The sequence below is a fragment of the Rhineura floridana genome, chromosome 10 (genome assembly GCF_030035675.1).
Source record: "Rhineura floridana isolate rRhiFlo1 chromosome 10, rRhiFlo1.hap2, whole genome shotgun sequence".
NCBI lineage: Eukaryota > Metazoa > Chordata > Lepidosauria > Squamata > Rhineuridae > Rhineura > Rhineura floridana.
In genome coordinates this window covers 53,624,372-53,637,124 of record NC_084489.1, presented here as the reverse complement: position 1 = coordinate 53,637,124, position 12,753 = coordinate 53,624,372, and the positions used below count along the sequence as shown (strand labels likewise).

Below are 12,753 nucleotides of genomic sequence, written 5' to 3'. Positions count from 1 at the left end.
ATTTAGAGAAGAACTGCCAAGATTTGTTTTTATCAGAGAAATGTTTTATGGGACTAGTCAAAAGGACCACAATATCTTCTGGAACGCCTCTCCTGATATGAACCTACCTGGACCCTTAGATCTTTTTCTGAGGCCCTTCTCCAGGTCCTTCCTCTGAGGGAGATTCAGAGGGTGGTGACAAGGGAGAGGGCCTTTTCCATTGTGGCTCCTCATCTGTGGAATACACTCCCCAGTGAGGTTTACCTGGCACCTTCATTGACATCTTTTTGGTGTCAGGTAAAGTTTTACCTTCTTTCCTGGGCATTTGATGAATTGAGATGATGCTGTTTGTTATTAGTATGCTGCCAAAGCATCCTATGGCTATATGGAGGTGTTACTATTTAATTGTTTTGTTTTATAGTATTTGTTTTTGCTTTTAACATTGTTGTAAGTGGCTTAGAGACCTTTAGGTAACAAGCAACTAATAAATCTAATAAACAGTAATAAAGAATATTTTACCTAAAGAAAGGGAAAAATATGGAAAGGGGAATATTTTAACAAGTAAGGATGAGGGAGTGTCAAATGACAATGGAGTTACATTAATGATGATGGAATTACAAAAAATATAGCACGTTAGCTTAGGTTAAACATGTGAAAAAACTTCTCACCAGTTAAAGGGTGATAAGAATAGTTAGTTAATGCAATTTCCTTTGTTGAGAAGATGTGAAAGCAGAGACTGCATAGCAGAAGGGTATATATAATTAGCAGGAAGCCTTGTGGAAATTCCCCCTCCTCTCTGGCTGAACCTAAATTCTCAGCTGGAATCACTTTATTGCAAATGGGGACATATCAAAATAGCTCACAGAAGCCATGAGAGAGTGATAAGGTTAGTTCAGCTTATCTGAAGTACCACAGAGCCAGAAAATGCCTTTGCTGAAAAGTGCATGCTAGTTATATTTTCTTACTTGGGAACTATGAAGAGCAGGGTGGAGATATATATATATCTGATCCAGCTAAAGTCAGTTGCGTCTAAGTCCAATTGAAAACTATATGACTTAAACTAGTCAGAACTACATTTATTTCTGGCACGTCTTACCTGCCCTTCACCCTAAGGTCCCAGGGCAGGTTACATAAACTAAGATACAATAAAAAAACACCAGTCAGCAAACTATACAACAACAATAAAAAGCATAAAATAACTACAACTAAGGGCACCATTTACAGGGAGGACAATTAAAAATTCACATTTCGCTTCCAAAGGGCAGGGTAAATGCATGTGCCCTAAGTAGCCAATGAAAGAGGTAAAGTATTGGTGCCAGACACCTCTATTGGGATGGAGTTCCACAGTTTTGGAGCCACCAAAGGGAAGGCTCTGTCACAAGCTGCTGCCTCCCATGGACCTCTAAGGGCAACGACACTACCAACATTGCGCCTTGTTGGTTGAGCCCAATAGTGACACTGGCACATACTTGTGCTATGGTTATGACAGAACTTAGCTGCAGCTAACTAGGGCTGAAAACGTTCAAAGAATGTTAACTTTTTTATCTTTTTCTGGGAAAAATCTAGGTACTGTATCCTATAACCTGATATATTAGTACTATTTCTCAGACAGGAGCAAGGCCACGTCTTATTCTTGTGCACTGCAGGTTTCTGCTGATAGACTGCAGGTCAGCAGTATCTCAGAAAGACTCGCCTGAATTATTCAGGTGTTTGAAGTAGCGTTGGCTGCCCTTTAGGAATTGTAAAAAGCTCCTTGCAACATGTTCGGCTTTAGCTATGTCCAGGAAAAAAAAGAGGAACACTGCATAGTTTTTAAACCACTGAAGCAAAAACGCAGATCAGAGTGAGATATCCAGTTTACTTTGAAGGGGCTTAGGATTCAGCCTTGCTCCAGATAAAAAGGGTTTTTTAAAACATTCTCACAGGCCTTTGTGAGACAGCGTTGAGGAAGAAATAAAAATAACAAAAGTTTCTTGCTGAATTTCTATTGAAAAAGTGAACATTTATTTACTGAAAAAAGGCTACATATTTCTGTTCCTGCAGTACTGTCCTTCCCCTTTATTTTCCTTGTACTAATTTTAACTGCTCCCTCAGGTAACAGAGAAAAGTCAATTTCTCTTTTGTTCCATAAATCATACAAGAATTCCTCTTTGCACTCTAACATGACAAACTGTATCACTTTCTTCCTGTCCTCTCATTCTCATCTCTTCATCATCAGATGTGGGCTGCAAAGACTTATTGTAATGATTACCTTATTTGTTATAAATGTCCATATGCTATTTCTATAATAATTTTGCATGTAAAGTATATGGGATGACTAATATATTACTGCTGTTCTTTAGGAGGCAGGCAAGGGAACAGAAGGAAATCCTCAAATGATGCAATCCAGTATTTACTAGAAAATCCTGATATGTTTTAAGCTTAAGGACCTTCTTAATTGGCTAACAAAGCTATGTTTTAGGAATACAGGAAGATGCATTGTACCCATTCAGACTATTAGCCCATCTAGCCCAGTATTGTTTACTCTGACTGGCAGTTGTCCTACAGACCAGCGGTGGGGAAACTCCAGCCATGGGCCTAAGTATGCTTGTCAGGCCTCCATTTTTGGCTACCAGGTAGGGTTGCCAGGTCGGAGCCATCCAAAAACCTGAGAAAATGGGGGCGGGCCCTAGTGACGTCATGGGGCGGGCCCTGGTGACATCATGGGGCGGGCCCTAGTGACGTCACGGGGTGGGCCCTGGTGACGTCACGGGGCGGGCCCTGGTGATGTCACGGGGCGGGCCCTGGTGACATCATTAAACATGATACATTGTATCAACCGCAGTTGCTTGGAGCATACCATTCAAAAAAAAATTATCTGATCGGAGATTAAAATAGAAATCTTACCTAAAATAGGGTGTTCTGAAGTGACAAGGTCATTCTTTCTCACAAGCTTAGGGTGATGCAAAATGGAAATGGACTGCCTTCAAGTTGATCCCAGATAGGGTCTTCATGGTAAGCAGTATTCAGACAGAGGTGGTTTACTATTGCCTTCCTCTGAGTCTGAGAGGCAGTGACTGGCCCAAGGTCACCCAGTGAGCTTCATGGCTGTGTGGGGATTCAAACCCTGGTCTCCCAGGTCACAGTTCAACACCTTTAGGGAACATTTAATCTAGCTTACTTGCTCCTGGCAAGAAGGGTTTACATGCCCTCAGGCCAGGCCATTATTGGAAGAAAGGAGCTTAGTGTTGCAGAGATGTTAGATGGGAGCACAGATGGATGCCCCTGAAGGCAGCAACTGTAAACATGCTTATTAAGGAACTAAGCCCCATAGAACTCAATAGGACTTACTTCTGAGTAGATATGGTTGCAGCCATGTTAAACAAATTAAACCAGAACTATCACTAGAAGCTAAAATGATGAAACTGAGGTTATCATACTTTGGGCACATAATGAGAAGACGTGATTCACTAGAAAAGACAACAATGCTGGGAAAAACAGAAGGGAGTAGAAAAAGAGGAAGACCAAACAAGAGACGGATTGATTCCGTAAAGGAAGCCACAGACCTGAACTTACAAGATCTGAACAGGGTGGTTCATGACAGATGTTCTTGGAGGTTGCTGATTCATAGGGTCGCCAAAAGTCGTAATCGACTTGAAGGCACATAACAACGCCTTCTTGCCTGCACTATCTAAAAGTAACGTTTGTAGGGATGAGAGAGCTGTTTTATGGCACCAACTATCCCAAATAAAAGGCACAATTCAAACCATGTCTGCTGCTACATACATGCTTTAATCTGCTAGCCCATAAGAGACTCCCATGAAAGCACTATAGTCCAGGAGGCCTCCACCTTAGAAAGTGCCCCCACTACATTCCAGATCAGTTCCAGCCTTGGGAGGGGACAACTATATTAATAGGTTGCTCATTGCTATTGTTGAGTGGCAGATGCCTACACAAAAGGCATCAATGTGCCAATTTTACAGTAGCATTAAGTTACTACAAACAAATAATGCAGCAGAGTTACAACACCAGGACTGCACACTGCTGCACCCATGTTACTGCTCCCCATATTGGTGTCTCCAATAATCCCTTTAGCTGTTTAGCAGGCAGGTGGGTGTTCTCACTTGTAATCTGCATTTCAGAAGATCATTAGATCCAGAAGTGTAAGCTCCGAATATTGCATTAAGATCCACAGACTACAAAAAAAATTCATTCATTCTATACCACGATTCAATCCACAGCCTAATCAATTTGGACAGATACTGAGATGGAAGGGGTATTTAAAAGCCCAAGTCTGTGGGAAAATTCTGCTAACGTCTGTATGCTGTAGTCCTTTAATCCAAATACTCTCTTAGTGTCATGGATATTAACTGAACTTGCTAAGCAAGTTACAGCATGAAGTCTTTTCCCCTGCAAGAATGAGATTTTGTAGGAGGGGAGAAAAAATGACAGGAATTAAGAGATTTCGAGGGGCATGAAAAAAACTGTCATCTCCTACTGTAGCCAGGCTTATCTGTGCACTGATGAACACTCTTCTAGTTGACAGGGCCTTAAATGTAAAAGCTTCTCAAAGCAGCTGTGGCCTAATGAGCAGTTTTAGCAAACAGCAAGGAACCTGCTGGTTAAAATATTACGAAGAATTTTAATATGGGAAAGGCTTACAGGGAGCCATTATCTAATATCTACATTTCTTAAATTTGGTTAAGCTACTTGACTCTACCTTTCCATTTTGATTTTTGCTTTGTGAAACCCAGCGAGGTTTAAAAGCTTGCTGTTACCAAATGGAATTTCTGCCTGCCAAGGTTGAACAAATTTTAAGAATGGAGATGAGTGCATTACAAAAACAAAGTAAAATACAAGAACCAGTCATCATCATATTAAAAAAATACAACATTATACATTAAAAGGCCTGGGAAAATAAGAAAATGTAATATTGGCTACCAAGCAAACTTATCTGGAGAGGAAGATCTATAAAGAGGGTGTCACAACTAAGAAGGCACCCTCTCTGGTCACCACTTGCTTCACCTTGTCATTTCGTAGTAATATTGTGAATTTACAGTGTAGCTTTTTAAAACTTAGAATTCTGAACCCAGGAACAGATGTTGCAGTAGGTCAGTTTGAACAGTCATTTGAGACTTCATAAACCCATGTTTTATGAACCTGGGAATGAGCATCCATTTAAAAAAAAATGTTAATCTTTATTAAGTTAAAATCAGTACAATGTCCAATTCGTTTTTACCTTCATTTATCACAGCAGGGGAACTGGCTCTGAGGCTGCCATGCCGCATGGGCGCCATCTCGGCAGCGGTTGCTAGCCTCAGCCAGTTCCCCTGCTCCGGAAAGGAGCAGTGTGGCGCCGATGGGCGGGAGCGGCCGCGATGGGGCTGAGGAGTCTGTGCGTGCAGTCGTTCTGAATCCGGTTGCGGGAAGAAGGCCGCTGGTGGAAGGAGCCGGTTTGAGGCCGGGTCGTTTGTAGGCCGTCGCGCAGAGGGAGAGGGGGGGGGAGAGAGATTTGTCTTGAGTCTGCTATACTTAGTGAAGCTTGAGTCGCCTGTATTTAGTGAGCGGCCTGCCAGCCTCAGCCGGTTCCCCTGCTCCAGAAAGGAGCAGCGTGGCGCCGATGGGCGGGAGCAGCCACAATGGGGCTGAGGAGTCTGTGTGTGCGGTCGTTCCGAATCCGGTTGTGGGAAGAAGGCCGCTGGTGGAAGGAGCTGGTGGTTTGAGGCCGGGTCGTTTGTAGGCTGTCGCGCAGAGGGAGAGAGAGAGAGAGGGAGAGAGAGATTTGTCTTGAGTCTGCTATATTTAGTGAAGCTTGAGTCTGCTGTATTTAGTGAGTGGCCTGCCAGCCTCAGCCAGTTCCCCTGCTCCGGAAAGGATGGCCGGCCGCTTCACTAAATACAGCAGACTCAAGCTTCACTAAATACAGCAGACTCAAGACAAATCTCTCTCTCTCTCCCCCCCCCTCCCTCTGCGTGACGGCCTACAAACGACCCGGCCTCAAACCGGCTCCTTCCACCAGCGCTGCGGCCTTCTTCCCGCAACCGGATTCGGAACGACCGCACGCATAGACTCCTCAGCCCCATCGCAGCCGCTCCCGCCCATCGGCACCACGCTGCTCCTTTCCGGAGTAGGGGAACCGGCTGAGGCTGGCAGGCCGCTCACTAAATACAGCAGACTCAAGCTTCACTAAATATAGCAGACTCAAGACAAATCTCTCTCACCCCCCTCTCTCTCCCTCTGCGCGACGGCCTACAAACGACCCGGCCTCAAACCGGCTCCTTCCATCAGCGGCCTTCTTCCCCCAACCGGATTCGGAACGACCGCACGCACAGACTCCTCAGCCCCATCGCGGCCGCTCCCACCCATCGGCGCCACGCGGCTACGGCCTCCACTCACCACCCTCACTTCTGTGGCCGGCGGGAGCATCCAGGCTCTGCTGCACAGGGGGGGCCGCGGCGGTAACTCAACTCCTCCTCTCTCTCTGCAGTCCCTCCCTCAGTTACAAAGGGCGGGGCGGGAAGGCGGCCAGCCACAGCCTTCACGCATGCGTGTGTCAATCACGTATGCGTGGCTGAGCGGCACGCTCAAAAGCCGGAGATTAGCCTTTTTAAAGGAACTATGGCCGGAGACGGCCCCCTTTTGCTGGAGACTCCGGCAGAAAACCGGAGACCTGGCAAGCCTACTACCAGGACACTTTGGCCAAGCCACACCTACCTACATGTGACATCATATGTGATATTAGGTATGAGGCAGGTCAGATGCTGATTGATGGTACTTGCAAAGCTCCTCGCACAAGCACCGACAATCAGCTGATCATTGGGGCTTGGTTGTATATGTGTTATGTTGGTTGTTATTTATGTTATACTGCCTTGTAACTCTGACTTTTATATTGCGTTATGCATGCATTGTGTATACATTATGTGTACAAAAATATATACTAGAATAAAGTGTGTGTAAAAATGCATTTATTAGTGAAAATAACATAAAATACATTATATCAGGGGGAATTGTTTTGCAAACGTGTGTATATTATTTATTTATTTATTATTTGATTTATATCCCGCCCTTCCTCCCAGCAGGAGCCCAGGGCCGCAAACAAAAGCACTAAGACCACTTTAAAACATCATAAAAACAGACTTTAAAATACATTAAAACAAACATCTTTAAAAACATTTTTAAAAGCTTTGAAGACACCTTAAAAAAAGTAAAAAACATATATTTTTTAAAAAAGATTTAAAATCATATTAAAAAGTGATTCCAACACAGATGCAGATAAGGTCTCAACTTACAAGTCTTGTTGAAAGAGGAAGGTCTTCAATAGGCACTGAAAAGATAACAGTGAGTGCCTTCACTGCCCAGATGGAGGATGTTCATCCTGTTCTTGATGGGGTTACACTCCCCTTGAAGGAACAGGTTCATAGCTTGGGAGTTCTTTTCGATCCTTCCTTGTCTCTCGAGGCCCAGGTGGCCTCGGTGGCACGGAACGCTTTTTACCATCTTCGACTGGTAGCCCAGCTACGTCCCTACCTGGACAGTGATGACCTCGCCTCAGTTGTTCACGCTCTGGTAACTTCTAGGTTGGACTACTGCAATGCGCTCTACGTTGGGCTGCCCTTGAAGATAGTTCGGAAACTACAGCTAGTCCAGAATGCAGCGGCCAGACTACTGACGCGGACCAGAAGGTCCGCTCATATAACACCTGTTCTGGCCCGTCTGCACTGGCTTCCTATTTGTTTCCGGGCTAAATTCAAAGTGCTGGTTTTGACCTATAAAGCCCTACACGGCATGGGACCACAATACCTGGTGGAACGCCTCTCCCAATACGAACCTACCCGTACACTGCGCTCGACATCTAAGGCCCTCCTCCGAGTCCAATCCCATCGAGAAGCTCGGAGGGTGGTGACCAGAACCAGGGCCTTCTCGGTGGTGGCCCCCGAATTGTGGAATAGTCTCCCCGATGAGGTACGCCTGGCGCCGACGCTGCTATCTTTTCGGCGCCAGGTGAAAACCTTTTTATTCTCCCAGGCATTTTAAAATGTATTTTAATAATTGTTTTTATAGTGTATTTTAAACAGTATCTTATTATTGTTATATTTTGATGTTGCTTGGTTTTTGTTCCTTGTTGTTTTGATTTTTGATTTTGTTATATTTACTGTATTTATATATTTTGCTTGTTTTATCTTTTATGTACACCGCCCAGAGAGCCTTTTTGGCTTAGGGCGGTATATAAATAAAATAAAATAAAATAAAATAAATAAAAATAAATAAATAACAGAGATGGAGCCTGTCTAATATTTAAGGGGAGGGAGTTCCACAAGGTAGGTGCCGCCGCACAAAAGGTCCATTTCCTATGTTGTGCAGAACAGATCTCCTGATAAGATGGTATCTGCAGGAGGTCCTCACTTGCAAAGCGCAGTGATCAACTGGGTACAAAAGGGGTAAGATGGTCTTTCAGGTATCCTGGTCCTAAGCTGTATAGGGCTTTGTACACCAAAACTTGAACCTTGAACTTGGCCTGGTAGCAAATGGACAGCCAGTGCAATTCTTTCAGCAGCGGGGTGACATGTTGGCGATACCCTGCCCCAGTGAGCAGTCTCATCACCTCATTTCTGTGCATAGAGTTATGCAGGAATTGACATTTGCAAGCCACGATCATCAGCTGATAGTTGGGGCTTCTGAGCACATAACCCAGTGCTATGCAAAAATGGGTCATAATGACATCAGGTGATTGATAAGTGGGTGGCTACACCCACCTGTCAAACTTGGTCCACAGGGTGGGGAGATAAGAATGAGCCCACCAGGTGGGTCCAGTTTCCTACTCCTGCTCTAGAGTCCCAGGAAGAAGTGATTCACATCACCTGCTCCCTAGTCCTTTTAACTGGAGAGGCCAGGGATTGAACATGGGGCCTTCTGTAGGCCAAGCTATCCTATAAGCAAAGGTCCCCTCACATTAATTATGATGACCATTCTAGTGAGAGTATTAGAATGAAAAAGTTATGTGTCTGGGGCTTAATCTTATGATGCCACCCTCTGTCTTTTTTCTCTCTCCTTTTTGGAGACCAAATTCCTTCAGTTTTCTGATGCTTCTGGTTTAGTGCACCAATATGTGAAATATGGCACAGGCAAACAACATGTGATGATAGCAGGACAGACTGATGCTAATGACCAGTTGGCATCAGATGTCTTAAAATGTGCAAGATGGTAGTGTTGGCTGTGAAGAATACAGAATGGCATTTTCAAAAGAAATACAATGGGCGCTGGGCATGCATTTCTGCTGTGACTGTGCTGCTTTTGAATACAGGTGACACCGCACTTTAAGAAGGATGCAGACAAACTGAAACATGTTCAGAGGAGGGCAACAAGGATGATTAGGGGACTGGGAACAAAGTCCTATGAGGAGAGACTGAAAGAACTGGGCATGTTTAGCCTTGAGAAGAGAAGACTGAGGGGAGATAAGATAGCACTCTTCAAGTACTTGAAAGGTTGTCACACAGAGAAGGGCCAGGATCTCTTCTCGATCATCCCAGATCGGAATAACGGGCTCAAGTTACAGGAAGCCAGATTTTGACTGAACATCAGGAAAAACGTCCTAACTGTTAGAGCAGTATGACAATGGAATCCATTACCTAGGGAGGTAGTGGACTCTCCAACACTGGAGGCATTTAAGAGGCAGCTGGACAGCCATCTGTTGGGTATGCTTTAAGTTGGATTCCTACATTGAGCAGGGGGTTGGTCTCGATGGCTTTATAGGTCCCTTCCAACTCTACTATTCTATGACTCTATGACTAGACACAGTCTAACCATCACATAAGTTGGAGCATCTCTTTTAGTAAAAACTTTACATATATCCGGAAATAATTGCCTTCCTAGAGTGCTATTTACTGCCAGAAGCCTGACATAATTTTGCTTTATTGTGAATATTTATATCCCACTTTGTAGCCCCAAGAGGTTCTCAGAGCAATTTACAAAAGATTTTTACAAAGAAATCACATTTTACCTTATGCAAGAACTTTTTCTTCAAATATCAAAAGTATTTTGATCCGACTATTTGCATAAAATGGAAACATACGATAATGTGAACAAATGCAAGCTACTTTTAGATAAACCTCCAAGGGGAAAATGTATCCTGAAACAAAACATTTTCTATAGCCTAATAAATGCAGACATACCAATGAATTTAATATGAATCGCTGGCCTATGCATTAACAGAAGATGTACAAACATTCATTGGCCTAAACTAAAGGCTAAGAAAATGAGCCAAAAACAGCTCGATCCTAGAAGGCAGCGGTTCCCAAACCTTTTTTTACCATGAACCACTTGAAAACTGCTGAGGCTCTTGGCAGGCCACTTAATGATTTTTCTGGCTTTTGTAGCAATTATAATGCCTTGTGCTAGATGCTGCATGATTTTTAATTGTATTTTTATTGCTTTTGTTTCTTATATTTTGTATTTTATTATATTACAACTTGAATTACATAGAATTTAAACTAATACAATAAAATACAAGATAAGAAATAAAAGAAATAAAAATACAGTTGAAAGTCATTATGAATATTTAATGCAATGGATGTGCCATCTCCATTGTGGTCTTCAACCACAAATCCACAGACACACCATAGATCACCTGAATGAATCTAGTGAATCACTGGTGGTCTGCAGATGACATTTGGGAACCTCTGCTGTAAGGCACTGTGTCAAGGCAGCAGCAAATAGTATTGGCTTGCACAGAGTCCTAACCTTAACTCTGTGTATCAAGCTGCCACAAGAGGGTTTTATGAGCCATACATCAGCCTTTCCCAACCTTTGGTTCCCCAGATGTTGTTGAACTACAACTCCCATCAGCCCCAGCCAGCATGGCCAATAGTCAAGATAATGGGAACTGTAGTTCAGCAACATCTGGGGACCCAAAACCTGGGAAAGGCTGCCATAGATAGTGGCATCATATAAGCATTCATGTGCCCCAAAACACGGAAGGCAAGTAGGTCTGAAAGAACAGAATGCCTCTAGCCTACTTGCCTCGTAAACAACGCAACTACAAATGTTGCAGCACTCACTGTGTAGAATGTTTGAGACCTTGTCCCATTGCCATGCAACCCCTCTCCCTTTAGCATCTGACTTTTTTTTTTTTAGTTATATAGGGGTGTGCGTGAGAAATGCTGCTGCTATCTAAGCCTATGCCGGAATACCGGTACAATTCTCATCAGGCAAAAAAAAAAAAAGCATACCTCAAGGGTGGGAATGCACTGCATGCTGGGATGCCTGTCACATGAGTGGCTGCAGCTAGCAAAAAAAACTCCCATGATTTTCTGGGTTCCCATGCTTGCAAATGGATTATTCTTGGTATTATCTATCCCAAAAATTAGCACTAAACATGCGCTATATTCCACTAGAATTCCAGAACTAGCTTATACGTCATGTGAAAGATCAAATACAATGTGCAAATTACCAGGTAAGAAATCATCAAAATAATGGAATAAAGTGCAGTGTGAAAGCAGCCATTATGTTTTTAACTGAGCTGTTGTTGTGTACTTGGAAGTAGCTGGAAGAAAAAGTATTCCACATTCAGACAGACAGACAGACAAAAAAGTTCATATGGTATTTATGTTGCATTTGTAACTATATTCTATACTGCTACATCATGTAATAAATAGGGATTATGCTTTTCATACTATACTGTGGAAAAAAACAAATGGTGGGAGCCCCTGAACTTATCACACAATGCAGAACACCAAGCCACAAAAACCTAAAAATTACTGATCTTCTAGACTTTGGAATTAAGGGCATTACAAGGAAAGGATGTCTTTACTTCACTCACTTCTAAATGTGGTAGGTTAACCCTGCTGTGTTTGGGCATGCTCCTTCCTGTTTGTTCTGCTGAGTGGGGCCCTGGGCTTCTGTCCCAAAATCCTGCCCTGATGGCACCACAGCTTCTAAAGGCTTTATATCACTGCAGCATCTGTGCATGGACATCCGCTTGGGAAAGTAGGGCAGTTGCTGGGGATGGATAAATCTGCCTTAAGTTCAGTTGTCCACTTTTCCACAACAGTTTGCAATTTTTTTAGAAAAAAGTCCTCATGAAAATTCATCAGCATTTTAGTGAGAATTTCTCCTAATATCCCCATTTTTGTGTGCAATTTGGCAGAATATACACATCTCTGCAAAGCAATTTCCCTCAATATAATATTTTTGTATGTTCACTAGTATATGCGTTTTTGCTTTACTTGAGTATATGCATTTTTGTACATATTGCTTGGCTGTTTAATTGCTTTGCAAAATTCATTGTGAATTTTGAAGGATGGCTGTGTTTCAGCTTGCATATTGTTTCAGAAACTGTGAATTTGGTAAGTTTACTTTAAAAGGTGAACTCAGTCAAATTTCTCCCACATCTCTAGCAGTTGCCCCTTTGGATGAATCATAACCTCCAGCTTTCTTTCTTTCTTTCTTTCTTTCTTTCTTTCTTTCTTTCTTTCTTTCTTTCTTTCTTTCTTTCTTTCTTTCTTTCTTTCTTTCTTTCTTTCTTTCTTTCTTTCTTTCTTTCTTTCTTTCTTTCTTTCTTTCTTTCTTTCTTAAAAAAAACCAAGTTTCTTGCATTTGTAGAACCTGAGATATGAGAAGAAATGTGCAGGCACTATTCTTCTCATTTTTTTTTGTGAGAAACATTCTCCTCCCAGCTTTCAGTGTTTTACTTTGCCCACCTGCTGAGAAAATTCCTGCAGATGGCCATGCAGGACGGGTGCCAGGCATGAGTGGGCCCTTGGGCACCAGCCTGCCCTGGGCCTGCAACACCCCTCCCAT

At 43.0% G+C, this 12,753-nt stretch overlaps 1 protein-coding gene across 5 annotated transcripts in view; it reads right to left on the bottom strand.

Moving 5' to 3' along the window:
- Positions 1–12,753, bottom strand: part of CALCR (calcitonin receptor) — a 252,662-nt gene that overhangs the window by 74,047 nt on the left and 165,862 nt on the right. The gene's annotated exons all lie outside the window — the stretch shown is intronic.